The sequence below is a fragment of the Saccopteryx leptura genome, chromosome 3, assembly GCF_036850995.1.
Source record: "Saccopteryx leptura isolate mSacLep1 chromosome 3, mSacLep1_pri_phased_curated, whole genome shotgun sequence".
In the NCBI taxonomy this organism is placed as follows: Eukaryota; Metazoa; Chordata; class Mammalia; order Chiroptera; family Emballonuridae; genus Saccopteryx; species Saccopteryx leptura.
In genome coordinates, this window is record NC_089505.1 from 244,828,420 (window position 1) to 244,853,578 (window position 25,159).

Here is a 25,159-nt window from a genome sequence, read left to right on the forward strand (position 1 = left end):
CCCCCTTTTTATTTACCTACATTTTCTTAGCTCTGCTGTCCTTCATCTTATAATGGTAGATACCAAAATGTTTTCTTTGTGATTTTTATCTCCTTCTATAATTGTGAGAGATTAAAATATTCCAGGGAAGGAAGATGGGATATCAACCTCTATTTTACCTTTTATCTTTTGAGAATATCTGTTTATTGATCTTTGTTCCCTTGCATGGAAACGATCAATGATTTGTAACATCTGTGGACAGTTAATTATCAATTCACACAGTATGCTTTTTGGGTCAGACGTTTTTGGTTTTATCATAAACAGAAGTCAAAGTTGAGAACATATTTTTCTACATCCAGTTTCAGTTGTGGATATTTGGAATAGTTTGTTACCCACATCTTTTGGTTTTTGATGGGCCTCTTGGTCTGATAACACTGACCATTTCAGTATTCTACTATTTTTTTTTTTAAATTGGATTTATTGGGGTAACATTGGCTAATAAAATTATACAGGTTTCAGGTGTAGAATTCTATAAGACATCAACTGTACATTGCACTGTGTGTTTACCAGCACAAGTCAAGTCTTCTTGCAGTCCTGTTTACCTCCCTTACCCTCTTTTACTTCCTTCCACCCGTTTCCCTCTGGTAATCACCACACTCTTGTCTGTGTCTATGCGGCTTTTTTCTTTGTTTAATCCCTTCACCTTTTCCACCCAGGCCCCAACCCCCTCCCCTCTGACAGCTGTCAGTCTGTGCTCTGCGTCTATGAGTCTGTTTCTGTTTTGTTTATTTTATTTGTTAGATTCCACATGTAAGTGAAATCATATGGTACTTGTCTTATTCTGCTATTTTTCGAAAGTGCCCCAAAGGCTACATTATTGGAACTTTACTTATGTAAAACATAAAAGTGTTGTTGTTGTTGTTTTTTAAATTGCAACCATATTTTTTTTAATTAAAATCAAATTTTAATAAAAATTTGTAAGTCTAATGAAGAATAAGGCAGAAATTCTTCCAAACATTTGCTTAGAGCTATTGTTTCTATTTTTAATTTTATGGAAACTGACTTTATTCTTCTGATTTGAAAAGTAATACATATTCATTCTAGAGAACTTAGAAAATGCTAAGAGAGGTACAATGAAGAAATATATATCATTAATGATATATCATCCAGAAAGAGATTGTGAACATTTTAATAAATTTTAAAGGAACAAAAATAGACATATTTATTAAAAACATTAGCATCATATTTATAAATGGATTATTGGACATATTTCAGTATATATATTTTTATTTTGCTATAAAATAATTTTATTTTGCTAAAAAATGATTTAAATATGTAATATATGTAGATTATAAAACATAAAAATAAGATAAACATCTTTGTAATACTGCCCAACTTAAGACATATCATCAACTTTGAAGCTGCCTGAGTTGCTCGACTTTCTCCTACTTTCCAAAGATAACCAATATGCTACCTTTTGCACACATCATTTACTTGTTTCTTTAAATGTGAGTTAAGCATATATTATATATTAATTTTCCTTGTTTTTGATATTTTTAAAAACGGTAACATATTTCAGGCTTGCATTTTACACTTAACATTATGTTGCTACAAATTATATATTTGATATATTATTATTATTATTATTATTATTGTATTTTTTGGAAGTTAGAAGCAGGGAGGCAGTCAGATAGACTCCCCATGCCCACAAGGGGGCGATGCTCTGCCCATCTGGGGTATTGCTCATTGTGGCCAGAGCCATTCTAGCACCTGAGGCGGAGGCCAGGGAGCTGTCCTCAGTGCCCTGGCCAAGTTTTGCTCCAATGGAGCCTTGGCTGTGGGAGGGGAAGAGAGAGGAAGGAGAGGGGGAAGGGTGGAGATGCAGATGGGTGCTTCTCCTGTGTGCCCTGACTGGGAATTGAACCCGGGACTTCCACGTGCTGTGCTGATGCTCTACCACTGAGCCAACTGGCCAGGGCCTATATTTGATGTTTTAATGTTATATTTTAATTTTTATCTGTTATCTTCTTTTGAGTTTTCTACTTTGTGCATCTTCTGTTTCTCACCTTTTTTTTTCTCCTTTTGGACCAATTTAAAAAAAACATTCCATTTCATCCCTCAATCCCTTCCCTTTTTTGAAAGTTATACACATTTTTTTTTTAGTGGTTACCCTAGAACCTACAATGTGTACCCTTAACTTATGAAAATGTAAAGTTTATAAAAATTTTTACTCTACCTCTTGGAACACTTAAATTTTGTTTATTCTCTGCCTTATTTGTGGTATCAGCATTCTATCAATATATTTTAATTTTCTTTTAATCCTAGTAGACATTGTTTCATACAGTCAATGCTGGTTTACGTTTGCCTACATTTTAATTTTTTTTTTTTTTTTTTTGTATTTTTCTGAAGTTGGAAACGGGGAGGTGATCAGACAGACTCTTGCATGCGCCCGACCGGGATCCACCTGGCATGCCCAACAGGGGGCGATGCTCTGCCCATCTGGGGTGTTGCTCGCTGCAACCAGAGCCATTCTAGCGCCTGAGGCAGAGGCCACAGAGCCATCCTCAGCGCCGGGACCAACTTTGCTCCAATGGAGCCTCGGCTGTGGGAGGAGAAGAGAGAGACAGAGAGGAAGGAGAGGGGGAAGGGTGGAGAAGCAGATGGGCTCTTCTCCTGTGTGCCCTGGCCGGGAATTGAACCTGGGACTCCTGCACGCCAGGCCGACGCTCTACCACTGAGCCACCGGCCAGGGCCCCCTACATTTTAACTTTTAATTTCTTCTTTCTCTCGACTCAGACCTTCCTTTGGAGATCACTTACTCTCTACCTGAAGCATGTCCTTTACAATTATTAATGGAAATCTGTCAGCAAGTAGCATTTTCAGTTATATACCATATTTCCCATGTATAACAAGCACCTTAATTTTGGGGCCTGAAATTTGAAAAAAAATGTATTACATAAAGTTAGTGAACTCAGTTTTTATTCATCATAAAATTCATACAACTCCTCATCACTGTCAAAACTCGCATCCATTAGCTTGTCCTCATCTGTGTCTGATGACGAATCACTGTCTTCATCTATTGCCTCATCCTCAGTTCCATCTATGGCATTTGAAATGCCACACTTCTTAAATGACTGGACAACCACTATATAAGACCACCCAGTTTTTAAACCCCAAATTTTCTGAAAAAGGGTGTGTCTTATACATGAGAAAATATGGTACATTATATACATTATGTATATTTTTTCGCTGAATTCTAACTTCTTTTTTTAATGGTTTTATGTCAGCTGTCAGTCTGAATTTCACTCTGAATGTACTGTATCATTTCTTTCCTGACTGCTTTTAAAATTTCTCCATGTCTTTAGTTTTAAGCAGCTTCACTGTGATATGTTTGTGAGTAGATTCCATTTTATTTATACTACTTGGGATTTGTTGTGTATCTTGAATCTGTGGGTTGGTGTCTTTCATCAGTTCTGGAAAATTATCAGAATGTCTTTTCAAATTTTGTTCTTGCCTCAATCTCTCTACATTCTCTTTCTGGAATGTCAACTAAATGAATATTAGATTAATTTCACTCTAACCTGTATGTTTATTTCCTGGTCTATATTTTCATTATTTCTCTCTGGCTTTATTCTATATAATTTCTTTGATCTACTTCCCGTTAACTGGTTTTTCTGCTGTGATTCATCTATCAATGATAAACACTGAATTTAAAATTTCAGTGGTTGGTTAGTTTTTAATTTCTAGGATTTCTATTCTTTCCCCAAATCTAGAATCTCTCAACCATTTTATATTTCTAGAAGATATTTTCAACAATTTTATTTTTTAAAACAAAATAAGAATAGTTGTTATAATACCTGTGTTTATTATTCTAAAACTTGGAATCTTTGTGCTTGTTTGCTAATGGATCTTGATTTTCTTTTTTGCCTGGTTGTGTTTTTTTTGTTTTGTTTTTTTACTGTGTCTTGGCTGTTACCCTTGAAAAGGTGTGTGTGTGTGTGAGAGAGAGAGAGATTTTATTTATTTATTTATTTATTTATTTTTAATTTTAGTGAGAGGAGAGGAGGTAGAGAGACAAACTGCCATATACACCCTGACTAAAATATATACAGTAAGCCCACTTGGAGATGATGCCCTGCCCATCTGGGGCTGTTGCTCCATTGCTCAGCAACTGAGCCATATTTTAGCAACTGAGGCAGGCACAGAGCCATCCTAAGCACCTGAGGCCAACTCGCTTGAACCAATGGAGCCATGGCTGTTGGAGGGGAAAAGAGAGAGAGAGAGAGAGAGAGAGAAAGAGAGAGAGAGAGAGAGAGAGAGAAAGAAAGGCAATTGAGAAGCAGATGGTTGCTTCTCCTGTGTGCCCTGACTGGGAATCAGACCCGGGACTTCCACACAGCGGGCTGATGCTCAACCACTGAGCCAAGCGGCCAGGGCCGTGTGAATATTTCTTGAGGCCTATGATGAAAGTACCTTCCTCTAGAGATGAATTTTGTTTGCTCTATCAGGTACCTAATAGCACTGCCCCAATGAGGATGTTCTGAAGCCAAACTCACATGTCTGTCTAGGCCTGGGTGTCTGATTCCTGTGAGGCCTCGGAATAGAGCTTCTTCAGCATTTTGTTATTGTCCCTCTCTCACCAGCCAATGTTTCCACCAGAAAATATTGCGTTCTGCTCTGCACCAAGGCAACCTTCTTTGGATTTCCCACTGGGTAGGAAGGATTTAATTGTAATGTGTCCTCATCCTAGGTGTAGTCCTTTGAAGCTTTATGTGGGAGAGAATCAGCTACAATGCTTCTTATCTTGGATGGACTTGAGCCTTAACGTCTGCCCTCCTTGCCCTTTCCAGCCTTTAAAATTCCAAATTTTAGAATTCTAATTGGCAAAATTAGTTTTAGTGCTGTAGTAATTTTTCCTTCTCTGGGTATAAGTTTTATTCTGGAATTTGTCCTGGTGGTTTCACAGTAGCTTATTAGTATCCTAGTGTGCTTTTTTACTTGATGTTTTTAATATTTAGTTAACATTTTTAGTTTGTTTTTTTTAAGCAGAAATGTTGTTTAAGTAACCAAGCTCCCCATTAGTAGAAAGAATTTCTGTTGTGATTTGTTGTTAGTGTTAACTCAGTTTCTTTGTAATTTTATTTATGGATGCTATAATCCTGAGAAAATTTGTAGTAGCTTCACTTAGGTACTTTTAAGGTGGTGAACACTGATTACATGAGTTCTATCCAAATTAAATTCTCAACTGAGTTTTTTAAAAATTATAGTTGACATACAATATTATATTAGCTCAGGTATACAACATAGTGATTCAACATTTATATATCTTCCAAAGTGATTCACAATAAGTGTAGTAATATATCTATCACCATACAAAGTTACTATGATATTACTGACTATATTTCCTATGCTGAACATTGCATCCTTGTGATTTATTTTATAACTGGAAGTTTCTATTTCTTAATCCCCTTCTCCTGTTCCACCCATCCCTCCAATTCCCTCCCTCTGGCAGTCATCAGTTTTCAGCTGGGTATTTTTTGAATGTTAGACCCATATGCAGACTGTTTAGTGGCCACAAATGCTCAGGAGAATCTCTCCTTATCCCCAGGTTCTCTGTCCTCCTTCCTGTTCCACGAAGTCATTATGGAATCAGGCATGTGTCCGTGCACTATGTTTTTGTGTGATATATACTTCTTGAGTTCACTTTTGATTAAGTTTCTAGTCATTTGGTGTTACTGCCTTTTTACCGCATCTCTAATTTGATTCCTTACCCTGCATGAGCCAGAGGCTTTATTTCCTGTCCCCCTTGTGTATTCATTAAAAATGAAGCTCCAGGCCAAGGGCTGGCAAACTTTTTCTGTAAAGGGCCAGATAAAAAATATTTCAGCCTTTGCAGGTCATGCAGTCTCTCTTGCATCTACCCAATTCTGCGTGTGATATGAAAGCAGCTGTAGACAGTACTTAAATGAATGAGCATGTCTGTGTTGTAAAAAATTTTATTTATGGACACTGGAATTTGAGTTTCATATAATTTTCATTTAGTTAAATTTTTTCTTTTTTCTTTTCAACCTTTTAAAAATTTAAAAACTATTCTTAGTTTATGACTATAGGCTGGATTTGGCTTGTGGACCCTAGTTTTCCAACCCCTGCTTCAGGCCGTTAAGGTATCGTTCCTCCCTGCTGCTCTCATTCCTGGCCCTTTTAGAATTTTTCTCACTTCAGTGCAAGCTTAGGAAAGCTTAATATTCATTTTAAAATGAAATTAAAAGTACTTTTTGTTTTACCCAGCATTTTAGGTGTTTTGCAGTGGGAAGATTTCAGGATATGTTTATATTGTCAGAATTATATTTATTTCATCATTTCATACTAAGTAATATATAGTGAAATATTAAAAAAAATGGTAAACCATTTTCTGTATTAAATTTTATGACCCTGTTTGATCTATATTTTATATTTTTTGTTTTTACACAACTGTATGACTATATGCACATTGGTTTTGTTCTATGTTTACATTTAACGGTTTGGGGGCTTTTCTATACATATTCACAGTCCATATTTATTTACTCTATTAACTTCCTTAGCTGGTCATTGTGTTTTTTCCCCCGCTGGTATTTGTTTTTCTTGTGGGTTGTAACTGAGTAGTAAAGCAATTTAAAAAAGTGGAAATAGTTTTTGTCACATCTTGTTAAGGTGGTTTAAAACATTTAGAGGGAGGATTATGAGCTCCTTGGAGGCAGGGTATTGTTTTATTCCCCCTTTTTTTTTTTGCTGAAAATGACTTCTGTACAGCAAATGCCGGCTCAGTAAAGTGTTTTGTTATATTAACACTAAGCATTATCAGGAAATAAATCAAAAGGTTTTACTTGGATATTATTATCGTTTTAATGATATTAAAGCTATTCTTGAATTATTTGTTCTTATCCCACCCCCATTACCCCGCAATAATGATGGAACAGTTCTTCCACCTATCCCAGGGAATTTAAGGGGGCATTTGTTGTGGTTTAAAAAACACCAAATACAGCTGCACTGAATGACTTTCGTAAACATATATTTTGTTCTTTTTTTAAGACATCCAAAAAGAAAACTTTTGAGTATAGGCACCCATTTTTTAATATTTGGTTTATATGTATATATATGCCTAGAAGAAAAAACTCAGAACATTGTTTAAACAAATATGAGGGTTTTTGTTTTTTTTTTAATTTTTTTTTGTTGTTGTTTTTTTGTTTGTATTTTTCTTAAGTTGGAAACAGGGAGGCAGTCAGACTCCCGCATGAGCCTGACCGGGATCCACCCGGCATGCCCACCAGGGGGCGATGCTTTGCCCATCTGGGGCATCGCTCTGCCTCAACCAGAGCCATTCTAGTGCCTGAGGCAGAGGCCACAGAGCCATCCTCAGCGCCCGGGCCAACTTTGCTCCAATGGAGCCTTGGCTGCAGGAGGGGAAGAGAGAGACAGAGAGGAAGGAGAGAAGCAGATGGGCGCTTCTCTTGTGTGCCCTGGCCGGGAATTGAAACCGGGACTCCTGTACGCCAGGACGATGCTCTACCACTGAGCCAACCCTTCAGGGCCCAAATATGAGGTTTTTAATTATCTGTTACAACATGAAGCATGAAGGTAGGCAGTCCCGGGCTGAGGCAGCAGGAGTATGAAACTAAGGGGCACAGGCTGCTTCTATCTTTCTGCTCAGATATCTATAGCATGTAGCTTTTACCTTCATGCCTTTTCTTCTCAGAATTTCAATGTGGCTGTTACACTCTTAGTGTTGTATTGAGAAGGAAAGGAAGGACAGAGGCAAAGGCACTGCAAACTTAGTTGAGTCTTTCCTCTTCTAAAGAGTAATCCTAGAAGCCTCACCTTATAACTTTTGTATAAATATCCAAAAAAAAAAGTTTTTTACCTAAGCACACTACCACTTCTACCAAAATTAAAGTTCTTATAGTGTGGAAGGAGAGAATTGATAATGGATAGGCAGATATCAGCATCAGCCTCATTTAGGATTAACTCCTTTGTAGAAACTGCAAAGGACAGGTCATAGAATTGAAACTTTTCCCTCTGAGGCACATTGGTACTCATCATACTTGGTGTACGAAGATGAGAAGTTTTAAAATTTTTAAATGAGAAACACTATAGTTTATTTAATTTATTTTATGTTTTTTTCCCTCTGTATTATTGCCAGTGTAGTGGTATGTGTAATTTACAAGGTATAAATTGTATTAATTTATATAGTTTTTAATCTTGACTTTTATACTTTAAATGTTTTTAATAAGCTTTTACCATACCACTACATGTTTTTGAAGGCTTTACCATAATATTCCAAGATATAGTTGTACTATAATTTATGTACCAGTTCTTATACTGTTAAATGCTTATTTAGTTAGATTGATTATTTATATAATTATAAATTTGAGGAAATAATTTTACATTTACAGAAGAGTTTCAAAGATTACATGGAGAGTTCTTGTATACCTTTCCCCCACTTCCCCCATTAACATTTGTCAAGACTAAAAATCCAACATTGACACATTACTACTATTAACTAAACTCTAGACTCTATTTGTAGTTCACCAGTTTTTCCATTACTGTTCTTTTTCTGTTCCAAGATCCAGTCCATGGTAGCACGTTGTTTAGTTGTCATGTCTCCCCATTTTCCTCTGACCTTTCCTGTTTTACATGACCTTAATTATCTTGAGAGGTATTGATCAGATATCCTTTAGAATTTTCCTCAATTTGGATTTGTCTGACATTTTTCTCATAATTAGACTGGGATTGTGAGCGTGTGGAAAGGATTCCACAGAAGTGAATTTCCGTTTTAATCTCATCATATCAGGGAATATGTGATATCCACATGACATCATTGATGATGTGAACCTTCATACCTTGGCACACATGGTATTTGCCAGGTTTCTTCACTAAAGAATTACTATTTTTCTCTGGTCTTTGAAAGTGAGTCACTAAGTGTAGCTCACACTTAGGTGCTGGTGTGAGTGTGATCGGGACAGATGTGGATTAAGCTTCACCTACTGGAAGGAATTTCTATCTAAATTGTTTAGAATTCTTCTGTTAGGAAGATTTGTCTCTTCTCTCCTCAATTTATTGACACAATTCTTTATATCAGTATAGACTCATGTATATCTTATAGCTTGGGTTTTAATCTAATACTATAATATTTACTTTATTGCTCAGATTATTCCAGTTTAGACCATTGAAAGTTCTTTCAAGTTCCTTTCTATATCCTTTTGATAAGCACCCATTTTTAATTTTTTGATCAGGTTACTTTTTATTACAAAATGCTCTGATATCATCTTTTATTTCCCATTTTAGTCCTAGAATCATCCATTTCTCCAGGTAGTCCAGGCTCCTTTTTTTATTGGAGAATGGTATTTAGAAACCAAGTTCTGGTTGCTGGGAGTGCTCATTGCTGCTTGGGTATCATTGCTTCTAGTCCCTCAATAGAAAGAGGCTTCAGATCCCCTTGTTTTTTCCAGTAACATTCAATTTTCCCACACATTGCTTACTGAGTTATGTATCTATGAATAGAGATGGGGTGTGAGGAGGTAATTGGAAGGTGGGGTTAACTAGGTTTGTTTGGGGATATCTCAAGATTTCATTTCCTCACAACAGCCAAAGTGTTAGTATTAAAAATTTGACTGGTTTCTCCTTGTTCCAACAATATTCCTCTATCTATGGTAGGCTCACTCTTCTTTTCACCTGTGACTTTAAATTGATAATTGTCCCTAGTGAGGATAGTGTATGCCATTCTCTGTTAACTTTCAGAAGGGTTTGTCTCTTTCTGGTACTTTATTTATTTAGATTTTTTCCCCATCTACATCTCTTGTATGTTTTTAAAGGAAAAAATATATTTAGTTTCTGGTTTGTATTTTTATTGTTATTGGTGTGGTGAGAACACTGGTCTTTTGTGGCCTTCTACAGCATAATTAGAATAAAAATTTGTTTTTTTCTTATTTGAATTTAGCTTTTAAAAATTTATTTCAGCTTTAACGTTTATTTCTGAAACAGTAATGTGGAGGGAAAGTGGCCCCCAATCTCATGGCTACTGTGTGTGTGTGTATGCCCAATAAAAGAAAGGATTTATAAGGAATTTCTGGTTCAGTAATACTTGTGTGCATATATGTCTATTTTGGAGAGGAGGGATGAGGTTGGGCATAGTAGGAAGAATTAGGCTACTGATAACTATAAAAACTAAGGAATACAAAAGTCTTTTAGTTTATAAACTACTTAATGATTTCCAAGATCAATGATTTTTTTACCTCTTACAAGAAGAACTTTCTGGAATTTAATTATTTTTTGTATATGCAAATCTTGGTAAACTTTATTATTTGTTTTGTATTCTTTGGTTTTCAAAAAATTTTTTTTAAATTTATTGATTATTCTTGGAGGAAGGGAGAGAGAGGGAGAGAGGAACATTGATTTTGTCATTCCACTTAATTATGCACTCATTGGTTCATTTCTGCATGTGCCCTGACAGGTTTCAAACCGTCAAACTTGGTGTATCAGGATGGTACTCTAACCAACTGAGTTTACCACTCATTCTGTACATATTACACCTGTATTCTTTTAGTACCTTCTTTGTGATGTACCTTAAGTTCTTAAGACTTTCAAAATTTCTTAAAACTTTGGGCCATTGTGTTGTAAATATTAATACTTCATTCTGAGATCTATAAAACTCAAAAGTTCAGGAAGAGAATTGTTAGAATCTTATATATTTTGTTCTGTTTCATTTATTTAGCACTTCATTCAGGTCTAAATAACATTGTTTAGTTCATTTAAACTTATTGTTGATGATGGCCTTTTTTCATGTTTACTGAATTTATATAAAACTATCCTTTCTTCAAGTAATATCTTATTTCTTTTGTCTCATTACTGATAATTTTCTTAATGTCTTCTGTTCACTTTGATTTGAAATTTTTTTCAAGTTATTAACACTTTTATATTTGCTTATTTCATTCCATATCCAAACAATTATAAAAATTTCAGTCCCAGGCGTCTGATCACCCAGTAGAAAATCTTACTAAAGTTCTATCTGGTGTCTTTGAAACTTGGGCGTTAGGTATGACCTGTCAGCTAGTAGGCCAGCTGTCCAACAAGCAGCATGTTACCCATATTTTCTTAGATTGTAACATTGAATACAATAAAATATTTGTATCTTGTGTTAGCTCCTTTTTTAATTTTAAACATTTATTTATCCTTCACACATAGACTTCCTTTTCAGCCATACTATGGTATAATTGACAGATAAAATTGTAAGATATTTTTTCATGTATAGTGTGATTTGATATACATATACATTGTAAAAGAGTCCCCTGTTGAGTTAACTCATCCATCGTCATACACGTTTACCTTTTCTTGGGAAAAGGGGTAGTTAGAGCATTTAAGTTTTATTTTCTTAGCAAATTTCAATTACACAATATGGTGTTATCAAATATACCACCATATTATACATTAAAGTCTTAGACCTTATACGTCTTATAACTGAAAGTTAGTATACTTTTAATGACCTCTGTATTTTCCCTATTTTCCACCTTCCAGTGCCTGGCAACCTTTTTCTACTCTCTGTTTCTATGAGTTTGACATTTTTTCGGTTCCACTTATAAGTGATACCAACACATGGGCATTTAATTGGCTCAGTATGTTTCACAGAATCTTAGACAAGTTATTTATATTAAATGTTTCTTAACTTAGAAGAATTTGTCATGTTACTAATTGTCCATTTAACCATGTAAACTTTATTAAAAAAGGAGGCCTGATTTTTCTTGTCTATGAACTAGGGTATGACCAGATGTCTGGACTCCAGGGTATAACATATTTTTCACACATTCACCTAAGAATTGGGTTAAGTATTGTATTTGTAAAAATATTGTTAACTTTTGAGAGAGTTTCTTGAACTTAGGTGATTTTTAAAAATCGGGAGTATATAGTTATATCTTTAATAAGTTATGAGATATAAGACTGTTCTTGTTTGGGGCAATAACTTCAGATTTAGAGTTAGAGTAAGTTTAAATCTAACTCTATTTGGGAGACAGATTTTTTTTTTTGTAATCTGTGTTCACTGTCTTTCCTTAATGCTATTTTTAGAATGGTAGTATGTTTAAAATGCTACAAGAAAAATGATTTCACTAAAATGAATTTCTTGTTTTTTTGTTATATGCATTAACCATGTAGATGACTTTGTTAAGCTTAACACTTGGAGTATTTGTTAGATTAAATCTTGATAACATTAGATTAAAAGAATGTGGATGTACTATATTTATATTTCTGGGAAGTAATTATCTTCTAAACTTTATAAAATCATCACTAATATCTGTTTCTTTTAATGGAAAGGGGATAGGTGGAAATACTACTAATATGGAATAGATTTTTTTACTGAATTTTTTTGGTGACATTGGTTAATAAAATTATATAGGTTTCAGGTGTACAATTCTATAATACATTATCTGTATAATGTATTATGTGGTTGCTACCCCAAGTCCAGTCTCTTTTCATCAACATGTATCCCCCTATACCCTCCCACCTCCTACTCCCTCTGGTAATCACCACGTTGCTGTCTGTGTCTGCGGTTTTTAAAAAATTTTTGCTTAATGGAATAGATTTACTCCATAGACCTTTACGATAGTGTTTGTAGGTGTGTGTGTTTACTTGGGGAGTATGTGAGTATATGTGTGTAGTGTATGTATATAGTGGTAGTATAAATAAATCTTTTTATCATAACAGGATATTGAATTTAAATAAGCTTGGTAAATGACCTAATAGGACCCTTGAAAGACTTCTTTTTATGAGTTGAAAGCATGTAGAATATTTTGTTTGAAACTTAAGTATTAAAAATGGGAGTAATTACTCCTGGTTCATCTAGAAAATAAAATTATATTGTTAATACCTAGTAACAGAATCTGCGGGATCTTTATTTAGTTTTCTCTTTCTGACTCATTCTACTGATGGCCTGTAGAGGGCACTACATGTACAGTAAATAGAGCTTTGTATTATTAGTTTCATCTAAACTATTAGGTGCCTAGTTTCTGAGTTATATTCATATAGTTTATGATATGTCATAACTGTCAAAATTATTTAGTGGTATTGAGCTGACATAAGAGATAGTTATGAAACTAAAATTCAATTACAATTAAGATTTGGTTACTATAATTTCTTAAACTGCAGTTTTTATCTTTTCTGAGGACTAAATGAAGAAAGTATGCTGAAAGGGATTTAGAGAATTTGTGAATAAAGCTTCCCAAGATTTGTTTGTCTGGAATGAATTAGTTACTGAATCAGGCTTTAACATAGGTGTGCTAATCTAATCTTTCCTGAAATTCCACAGAAGTGATCCTTCTCAGTGAAAAACAAGAAAAGAACAAAGGTTTCTTCTTATTGCAGGCCTTTTGTGAACTTAAAATGCAAAGAAAACAGTTTAGTTCTCTTTATCCTTGAGATAAGTTGATATGATGTAGTGACAACTAGTAAAAACTTACAAAAATGCTTTCTTTCTGGACCCAGAGGACAATTACATAGTGAAGATCAGAATGGGAAGAGACTGTTTGATGAAACTGGAAGTTGTGAAGCCTTCTCTGGTTTCTCTTCCAAGGTAAACTGATTAAGTAGCATGCCTTCTCATCCTGGGGTCTTAGTGTTCCTCTATAAATTGGATTCTTAATTGTGACCTTTAAAGCTAGTGTTTTGCTTTCAGGTTTATGAGATTCTAAGTGGATAGGACATACTTATATTTTTGTACACATGTCATTTAATAATTAAATATGTAGTGCTGACACTATTTTTTATGGTGTTTAGTTGTAATGGGGAAACTGAGTAAATGAATGAATGATTCAGAAAAAGTAATTTGTGTAAAAGCTGGTCTTTACTTCAGAAAATTATTTTGACTAGAAAGAATTTTTTTTTCTGCCAAGAATGTTTTAATGATTTCTTTCACTCTTTGATATAAGATAGGCCAGACTCAGGATTACATCATTTTAATATAAAATAGTCTGATATTATCAGTAAGAGAGGTGCAGTTATTATGCACATGAGAATATAAATGTAATGTTTAAAGATATATCCACTGTTGTTAGTTTTACTTTCAAATCTTGGTTCTGCCAGTGTCTGTCTGGTATTTGTAATTTGTGGTCACATAAACTAAACATGTATCTTCTCTAAAGTGGGAATGGCAAAAAAATAAAAAAAAGAAAAATAAAATCTATACCGAGTTGTTTGTAATGTAAACAAAAAAATCCAGATTATATTTAGTATAGTGCCTGGTGTGGGAAGAGCATTCAAAAACGTTCTTCTTATTATTATTATTATAGGATTTCTTTCTGTAATTTTTAAGACAAAAAAATCATAGGATTTTCCTTATCCTAAAAATAAAGTGAAAAATTAAAAGTATTTTTGAAGCCCTGAAACCAGGGTTTATTCATGGGGTTTTTTTCTATTAGGTTTAAGATTATGAATAATAATCTTAATAAACTCCCCAGGCATCTGTGAGATTTATTTCAATAACACCGACTTTGGGTTTTAGATTATACTTCTTCCTAAGGTTGTTAGAGTCACTAAGTCATTTGGGGACTCTAGAAGATCTGTGTGACAGAAACTTCCATCAGCATCAAGTGACCAGGGACTAATAAATCTAAGATAATTGGTTTTTCTATAACAGTTAATAATTGTTCAGAAACTATCTTGATGGAACATATAAATGAAAAAATAACCCTTACATATCAAGACTCCAGTCTTGATATTAAGAAAAAGAAGTTCAAGACCATAAGGGAAAAATGTGGTGAATGGGGGAATTCCTTGAAAAGTTGTTAACTTGGGTAAGGGAAATAGCAGTGTATCTCTGTGGTCTTTCAGGAACAAAAAACATCTTTTGCAGAGGGCCTTGTGTTTGAGCCAAGATATAAAGTGACCTTCATGGCTGGCTGGCTCAACCTCAAGTTTTCCTAGGGAGAATCAGCATTGCTTCAGCTCTTGACAGTGGGCAGCAGATCACTTACCAGTGGGAAGCAAGGAAATGATGGTTGAAGCAAGGAATGACTGTTATTTCTCACCAGCAGATAGGTACACATCACTTGCTGAAATGATTCAGCAGTTTAAAGTTGAGAGCTGTTGAGACTTTGTGAGTTGCACACGGGGAGCACAGGACCCAGGAGGGTCAGCTCTGTTTGGAATACTTCTGGGATTGCTCTGTTCCCTTCTGCTTTGAATCACAGGCTGATGTGCGGTGTAGTCTTTTTCTTTTTTTCTCCTCACTGCTAACCCTGCCCCCAAGGTTTCACGACTATGTGTAATAGAGTATTCTAGACAGCAGCAGGTAAAAATTTTCAGGTGCTGTGGGGCCATGGGAGGTTTGGAAGGGGAAGGGAGGTGTTTCATCTATCCCATCACTGTTTAAGTTACTTCCATCTTTTAAAACTGACATTACTCTGTTCCACCCTATTCCCTGGAAAAAAACAGGCCTCTAGTCTGGGTCTTTTCGTTTTAATGATTTCCATGAAAAGGCTTTTACTCAGGCTCTGACATGACTGTCAGAACACACATTTAAATGTGAGACTGCTTAAAAGGCTATTGATATTCCCTGGTGGAAAAGAAAGTGCTTTAAAAAAATCCGTCTGTCTGTATACAAGTTAACCCTGACTATTTTCTTTCTTTCTCTTCCTTCTCTTCCTTCTCCTTTTCCTCTTCTTCCTTGCTCTGCTCCTCTTTTTTTTTCTTTTCTTTTTTAAATCAAAGACTTGGGGTAAAGCCAGATCCTTGGTCTCACAAAATGTGTGTGCCACCATCTTCTGGAAGCTGTCATTTTTATACATTGATGACTCTGGTTAATCTGGAACCAAAGATATTGAGTGGGGAGGAAAAATGCTTAAGTTTGGTCTGAGGCTGCAGTTTTGGTCTTGACAGACTGCTCCTTTTGAATCTGGGGCTTCTTTTTGTATATCCTAGATATATTAGCGAAGTCATGTTATCTGTATGGTAAAATGATAGTACTGTATATAGTAGGAATTGTATGCAGTATTTATAATAAAAAACACATTTGGCATGAATTTACTAAGTGCTGTTGGTTATTAAAGTTGATACCAGATTGCTGTAATACATAACCAGTCTGGTACAACAAATGGGTTCTGAAGTAACAACAAGGTATTTGATAAAATTTTAATTAATTGATAGGCATGTGAATATGGAGATGTCAACATGGTTGGTTTGTCCTCATGTTGGTGAGAAAACTGCCCTGTCTATTAACTATTAACCACTATGTTCATTGATGCTTTTTATTCCTCATGTGAAGTAAAATGGCTTTACTGAACAAGAAAGAGACATAGTAAAGTCTATAACAAGAAAAGAATTACTGCCAATGAGAATTCATTCATGGAAGTAGTAATATAATTATCCAGATTTTATCTACAGTAATCATGCCGCCTACTTTCACCTAGACATCCGAGGATACTTACAGAAACCTATAATTAAATTACCTTAATTATTACTTTCTCCAGGGTGACTTACTCTAAATTTTCTCATGTAATATAGTCCCACAACTTCACATCTATCCTACATTCCAGCTTATAATCTTTTACCTAGAAAAGGGAGATCATTAGGCAGAAGTTTAAAAAATGTCTAGATTATTTAGAATAACTTTCTCAAATTCCCTTTTTTATTTTTCACATTTCTTCTGGACCATCACCCTTTTTCCTATTTCAAAGAAAGAACTTTGTGCCTGGCTTCCCTAATGAGACTAATAGCTACTAGCTTTTTGTGATCCAGTGTCTTCCTAATTTTTCTAAAATATTGTTGAAATAGTAATCCCTTCTTTTCCTTCCATTTTCCATTCTCTTAGTTGCCACTTTTCCTTCTGCCCACAAACTTGGTCTTGTACTTTATAATAATAATTAAATAATAAAAAAAGAAAAATATTCTTCTACCTATAGTTCCCTCTTGAACCTTTAGCTTTACTGTTCTTTTAAATGCTTTAGCATGATGCCATTGATGTTTTTTTAGTTCAGTTCAGTATTTACTGATGTCTACTATTTACTCAGCAAAAAGATAAACCAGTTATGGCCTCTGTCTTCTTAGAGTTTATGTATATTTTATTCTGATAAAAATATTTGATCTAGTTGTAGTATTAAGTGTTAGATGCTTTAACAGAGATATATATTCAGTGCTGTTGGAGTTTACCTTGGTATTCACGGTATGCCCTCAACCTGCCATGTTAGTCTTACCTCTTTTTAAAAAATCTTATTTCGAAAATTAAATTTAATAGGGTGACATTGATCAGTAAGAGTACATAGGTTTCAGGTAAATATTTCTATAGCATTTGAACTGTTGATTGTGTTGAGTCCCCAGCCTTACCTCTTATTGTTGAGTGTCTGATGACTCTCCCAATGAAGTAAAAAGAAAATGCTTTTATACTATATAATTTTTTTCTTTACTTTTATTCTTTTTCTTTGAGAGCATGCATTCTGCTTATAATTGTTTTTTATATAATCTTAAGTTTTTTATATATTATAATTTTTATGTACTATAAAGCTCCTACTAATTACAGCAGTTTCATGTTGTCTTATCAATGTGTGATAAATTATTTTGAGAATTCAATTTTTAAAAATTAGTGTGTGATATTGATCCTTTCATAGCCAACTTCCCCAGTGACAAGTACTTTATTCTGAATCAAGGTTAGTTGCATTTCTGCCTTCAAGTAGAGTTTCAAGTAGAGTTCATGAAATGTGGTTTTTACCTAGGGATTTGAAAATATATATATGAATATGTCTCCCTGATATATGTTAATTTAAAATACATTAATGGCTTTAAAAAATAATAGACTTTTTAAAATAGACCATGGCGGTTTTTTTTTTAAAGATTTTATTTGTTGATTTTAGAGATAGAAGAGATAGAGAGAGAAAGGTAGAGGTAAGAGCAGGAAATATCGACTCTAGTAGCTTCCTATATGTGCCCTAACCAGGCTAGCCCAGGGTTTCAAACTGGCGACATCGGTGTTCCAGGCCGATGGTCCATCCACTGTACCACCACAGGTTAGGCTTAATAGAGTATGTTTTTAAGGAAAGTTTTAGATTTATATAAAATTGAGCGGATAATTAGAGAGTTCTCATATACCCATGTATCACTTCTCTCCCTATCACAGTTTTCCTATTATTTATATCTTGCATTAGTGGGGTATATATATTTTTTACAATGGATGAACCAGTATATTTTTAACTTAAATATGGTTGACATATTATGTAAGTTTAAGGTGTACAAGGAGTTGATTTGATACATTTATGTATTGTAATATAATTACCTGTGTAGCCTTAACTAACCTCTATTTACATTATTATTATTTTTTTTCTTTGTGGTGAGTACATTTAAGATCTGGTCTCTTAGTAACTTTGAAGTTTATAATATAGTATTGTTTTCAATGTTATGCTCCAGGACTTATTTTTCTACTAATTGCAAATTTATACCTTTAAACATCTCTCTAATTCCTCTACCCCTGAAGGCCCTGGTAAGCACCATTCTGCTTTCTGTTTTTATGAATTTGGCTTTTATACATTGCACATTTAAGTGATATCATACAGTATTTGTATTTCTATGCCTGACTGTACTCATTGAGCATAAGCCCTCGAAATCTATCCATGTTGTTGCAAATGGAAAGATTTATCTGGAGAAAATGAAAATGTGAAGGGATTGAACAAAGAAAAAAAAAAGAGAAAGACAACAGTATGGTGATTGCAGGTACACTCTACACTGCTCACAGAAATTAGGGGTATTTCAAAATGAATATGAAGTGATTAAAAAAAAGCATTTGATTTTTTTTTATTCAACAAGAATATCAGAAAAGCAAGCGACAAGTCAAAAAAAGTTGTTTGATTATGCAAATGAGGTGCAAAACCAACTTTTATTTCATTGGTGAAAATGCACTATACAACAGGCTGAAAGTACTGGAGTATCTGCATGTTCCGTGATCCCCTAATTTTTGTAGGAAAAGGGGTGGGAGGAGGTAGAAGAAGGTAAAGGGGGGTAAATGGTGATGGAAGGAAACTTGACTTGTGGTGGTGAACATATAGTTCGTTGTACAGATGATGTGTTATAAAATTGTACACCTGAAACCTACATAATTTTATTATCCAATTAAAAACCAAACAAACACACAGGATATCAAAAAGATATTTGTATTTCCATATTTATTGCAGTATTATTCACAATTGCCAAGATATAAGAACAACCTAAATGTCTAACAATGGATGAATGGATACAGAAGATGTGATGTGTGTGTGTGTGTGTGTGTATAATAGAATATTGTTCAACCATGAGAATGAAGGTATTCTACCATTTTAGATAACATGATATATTATTATTAGTCAAATCATAATTTACATTAGGCTATATTGTTTGTATTATAAATTTAAGTTTTGATAAATGTATCATCTCATGTATCTAACACTGTAATGTCATACAGAATAGTTTCATGGTGCTAAAAATCCCCTATGATGCTTTACAACTATTTATCACCCACTGCCCCAAATCCCAGGCAACCGGTGATCTTTTGTATTGCCGCTATAGTCTTGCTTTTTGCAGAATGTCATAGTTGGTGTTTTATACTATGTAACCTTTCAGACTGGAATTTTTTACTTAGCAATATACATTTGAGTTTCCTTTTTGTCTTTTTATGGCAGGATAGCTCATTTCTTTTGATTTCAGAATACTATTCCCTTTTATGAATGTATTACAGTTTGTTTTTTCTTTCATCTATTGAGGGGCATCTTGGTTGCATCCGAGTTTTGAATTATGAATATAATTATGAATATAACTGTTATAAATATTTGTGTGCACATAAATTTTAAACTCACTTTGATAAATACCTAGGAGTGCATTTGATGGCTTGTATGGTAAGACTGTATATAGCTTTGTAAGAAACTACAAAACTGTCTTCCAAAGAGGCTGTACTGTTTTTCATTCCCACCAGCAAAAAAATGAGAATTCCTTATGCTTCACATCCTCATCAGCATTTGGTATTTTCAGTTTTCTAGAAAAAAAAAATACATCCATAACAGATCTGTAGTGATACCTTGTTTTTGTTTTAATGAACACTTTTCTAATAACAGATAATGTTGAGGTTTTTTTTTTAATATGCTTATTTGCCATCTATCTGTATGCCTTCTTTGGTTAGGTGCCTATTCAGAAGTTTTGCTCATTTTTTTATTTGGACTGTTTGCATTTGTTGAGTTTTAAGAGTTTTTTTTTTAATATATTTTGAAGACCAGTCCTTTTATCAGATATGTGTTCTGCAAAGATTTTCTCCCAGTGCGGGTTGTCTTTATATTGTTTTAACGGTGTCTTTCACAGAGAAAATGTTTTTAATTTTAATGAATTTCAACTTATCAATTTTTCTTTCATGGAACATATGGTTGGTATTGTCATCACCAAACTCAAGGTCACCTAGATTTTGTCTAATGTTATTATCTGATAGTTTTACATTTTTGCATTTTATATTTAGGTCTATGATCCATTTTGAATTAATTTTTTTGTGAATAGTATTTAGGTCTGCATCTAGATTTATTTTATTGCATGTGATGCCCATTGTTCTAGTATCATTTGTTGAAATGGCAATCTCTTTTTTATTAAATTGCCTTTTACTGTCAAGGATCAGTTAATTGAGTTTGTGTGCATTATTTCTGTACTCTGTTCCCATTGATATGTTTGTCTATTCCTTTGACAATACTACACTGTCTTGATTACTGTAGCTTTATACTCACTCTTGAAGTTGAGCTTTATCACTCCTCTGATGTTCTTCATCTTCAGTATTATGTTGACTATTCTGTGTCTTGCCTTTCCATTTAAATTTTAGAGTCATTTTATCAATAACCACAAAATGACATGCTAGAAGTTTTATTGGTACTACTCTAAATCTATAGATCAAGTTGGGAAGAATTGATACCTTAACAACATTGAGTCTTTCTAGATCTTCTTTGATTTCTTTCAGCAGAAGTTTGTAATTTTCCTCCTATATGTTTTAGACATATTTTGTTAGATACCTAAGTATTTCTTTTGGGTGCTAGTGTAAGTAGTGTTCTGTTTTAAATTTCTAATTCCAATTTTTCATTATAAGAAATAAGGAAAGCAGCTGATGTTTGTATATTCACCTGTATCCTGCAGTTATGCTGTGTAATCACTAGTTCTGGGGGTTTCTTGTTCTTTTTGTTGTTGATTCTTTGGAAATTCCTACATTGACAATCAAGTTATCTTCAAACAAATAAAGTGTTATTTCTTCATTCCTAATTTGTACTGTATATATTTTATTTTCTTGCAGCATTAAATTGGCTAAGATTTCCAACATGATGTTGAATAGCAGTTGAATATTCTTGTCTTGTTTATGATTTTAGGGGGATAGCATCTAATTTCTCACCATTATGTATGATGTACTAGAGATTCTTTTTTTTTTTCAGAGACAGACAGGAAGGGAGAGAGATAAGAAGCATCAACTATTAGTTGTGGCACTTTAGTTGTTCATTGATTGCTTTCTCATATGTGCCTTGACTGAGGGGCACCAGTCGAGCTAGAGACCCTTTGCTCAAGCCAGGGACCTTGGCCTCAAGCCAATGACCATGGGGTCATGTCCATGATCTCACGCTCAAGCTAGTAACCCCTGCACTCAAGCTGGTGAGCCTGCACTCAAGCCAGATGAGCCCTTGCTCAAGCCGGTGACCTTGGGGTTTTGAACCTGGGTCCTCAACATCCCAGGCTGAGGCTCTATCTATTGCGCCACTGTCTGACCAGGCTCTATAGGTTCTTTTTATAGATCTTTATTAAGTTTAGGAAGTATGCAATTATGTAATACCCTCTTGATCCCTAAAAATTTTTCTTGTTCAAAAGTCTGCTTTGTCTGAAAATAATATTATATTGTTACTCCATCCTTCTTTAGATTAGTGTTAGCATGGGTGTATGTTTCTTTATCCCTTTATTATTTGAATCTGTGACTTTATATTTAAAATGTGTTTCGTGTAGGCAACATATAGTTGAGTCTTCTTTTTTATCTACTCTATCAGTCTCTCTTAATTGCTATATTTGGACAATTTACATTTAAAGTGATTATTGGAATAGTTGAATTAATATCTATCATATTTGAAGTTTTTTTATTCATTGCATTTGTTGTTTCTTTTTTTTATCTTTTCTTTTATGCCTTCTCTGGTTTTAATTGAGTATTTTATGATTTTATTTTCTCTCTTCTCAGCATATAATTGTACTTTATATTAAAATTTTTTCACTGGTTGCTTTAGCAATTGGAGTATACTGTATATTTGTAGTTAATCTACATGTACTTTCAAATAACAGTTCACTGGTAGGACAAATATAACAGAGTGTTTCATTTTTTCTTTCTGATCCCTTATATCATTGCTGTCATGCACTTCCTTTATCCGTAAACTGTAAAACCTAGTATCTTTAGCTATTATATTATTTTTAATCTTATTTTCATTAAGGTGAAATTCAGATAATTTAAAATGAATCATTTTAAAGTGAACAATTTTAGTGGCATTTAATATATTCACCATGTTGTTCAACCACCATTTCTATTTCTAAAACATTTTCATTGTCCCAAAAGGAAACCTTCCACCTATTTTTTCCATTCTCTCTCTAGCAGATATGCTGTACCAGATAATAGGAACTGAGCTAAGTAGGATTGTAAGTGAGTGTTTATGTGTATCTGGGCAGGAGTTAGGCTGGTTTTAATGTTTGCTATAATTATAGTTTATCAGAGGCTTCAATTTGCTTATGTCTGTTTTGTTTGCCCTGTTGTCTTTGGGTTATCTTCCTAGTCTTTTCTAGTTACTTCTTTTTATTTTTATTTTTTTAATTTGATTTTTTTTTTTTTGAGAGAGAGACTGGAAGGGAGAGAGAGATGAGAAGCATCAACTTGTAGTTACGACACGTTAGTTGTTCATTGATTGCTTCTCATATGTGCCTTGACTGGGGGCTACGGCTGAGCCAGCAAACTTTAAGCTCAAGCCAGCAATCATGGGATCATGTCGATGATCCCATGCTCAAGCTGGTGAGCCTTGTGCTCAAGCTAGATGAGTCTGTGCTCAAGCCAGTGACGTCGGAGTTTCAAACCTGGGACCTCAGCATCCCAGGTCAATGCTCTATCCACCACACCACCACCAGTCAGGCATAGTTACTCCTTCTTAAATAGAACCTTTGTGTTGTAGCTCTTTCTGTTGTAATTCACTGTTATTACACTGAAGCCCTGTTGATGTGGTAGTAAGGTATTGGGGAAGGGAAGCATTCTTTAGTTTTATGGTTAAATCTCCATTTTTATTTTATTTTAAATTTGACAGAAGTCTCTGAACTGTGGTTTTCAAGTTTCTGTAACCTTTCTTTTTTTCCCTTCTTTTTATGTGCTAAAGTAAGGCTAGAGGTGGCATATTTCAAAATGGCTACCTTTCTATGCCCCCTGTTGAAAACATGAGGGGAATTTTCTTGGATTTTCTCTGTGACAACCATGGAAGGCTCTTGGAGGTAAAACTTGTGGAAGCATAAGGGCCCTCCTAACACTGGACATCCAGGAGTTACAACTCTCAAGCTAGTTCAAACTTAGCCTCTAGCAGTTCACTTCTCATTTAAGTTGTCCTGTCAATACTGGATAGGCTCCAGGGACCTCTGTGTCTGGTAAGTTGCGATTTTCTGTGTTCACCTGTCTCTTTAATTTTTGGATTGGCAGTTTGCTTTGTAACCTCTCTTCTCTATGGATCTAAGAATAGTTAATTTGTTTTCTAGTTTTTTAGTTTTTTCTTTGTGTGAGGACAAGAGTGACCACTTATTTTTTTCAGTGAGAGAAGAAAAGTGAGATTCCTGCATGCACCCCTACTGGGATCCACCCACCAGCCCCTGTCAGTGGCTGACACTGAAATCAGCTGAGCTATTTTTAGCACGTGGATCTGATGCTTGGACCAGCCAAGCTGTCTTCAATGCCTGGGGCTAATGATTGAACTGATCTAGCCACTGGTTGCAGAAGGAGAGGGAAAGAAGGGAAAGAGGGAGGGGGAGAGAAGCAGATGGTCACTTCTCTTGTGTGCTCTGATCGGGAATTGAACCCAGGACATTCATACACCTGGCTGATGCTCTATCCACTGAGCCAACCAGCCAGGGGCCAGGGCCAGAATGACTTCTGTGCTCTTTACACTTCAGAGCTGAAACCAGAAGTTTATTCCATTTTTACTTTTTGTATTATCTTTGTAAAAGGTTCTTCCTGAGCTATCTTTTTTTCTCACCCCATTGTCTTTTGACATCTGTTATTATTGAGAAGTCTGACATTTACATGCTTTTAAAACATGTATTCCTCAAGTGTTTGATTGAATTTACTAGCATACCATCTGAGCCTGTAGTTTTATTTGTTGGAAGATTTTTTAATTGTTAATTCCATTTCTTTAATACATATAGGATTAATCAGGTTATCTATTTCTTCTTGAGTGAGCTTTAGTGGTTATGTATTTCAAGGAATTTGTCTATTCTAAGTTGTTGAATATATATGCATAAAAATGTTCATAATGTACCCTGATCTTTTGAATGTCTTTTGGGTCTGTCCTGCTTTGTATCTTTAAAGTCTGTATCTAGTAATTACAAATTCTGGAGCTTGCATGTAATTTTTTCATATCCTCTTCACTGCCGGTCCGGGATTAGTTTTTGTTCTTGTCTCATCTCCTTTGTGTTTGGTTACTTTAGTTACTTTTGATTGTGTGCTGGTCATTATGCTTTCAAAATTGTTTTTAGAAACACTTTCAATCTAGGATATTAGTATCCTTCCTTAGAGAGGAGTTAAGTTTGCTTTTTCCAGTCACCAGTAGATAGTATTATTCTAGGATGCTTGGGGGCATTAGTACTTTGGAATTACTATGAGTTTCTACAAGGGGCTTAAATAATCTTGGTTTAACCCAGGGGTTGGGAACCTTTTTGGCTAAGAGAGCCATGAACGACACATATTTTAGAATGTAATTCCGTGAGAGCCATACAATATGTTCAACACTAAATACAAGTAAATGTGTGCATTTTATGTAAGACCAACACTTTTAAAGTACAAGAAGCCTCTGAATTCTTTTTAATAACGTTGTTATGCTGTTGCTAACCAATGATGAATAAAGTACTTCTTTCCATTAATGCAACTTCTTGTGCTGCATGGTTTTGCTGATAGCTTTGTAGTCTGGTT

The 25,159-nt window shown here is 34.5% G+C and overlaps 1 protein-coding gene across 4 annotated transcripts in view; it reads left to right on the forward strand.

The window, feature by feature from the left end:
• Positions 1-25,159, forward strand: part of EXOC6B (exocyst complex component 6B) — a 638,754-nt gene that overhangs the window by 194,361 nt on the left and 419,234 nt on the right. The gene's annotated exons all lie outside the window — the stretch shown is intronic.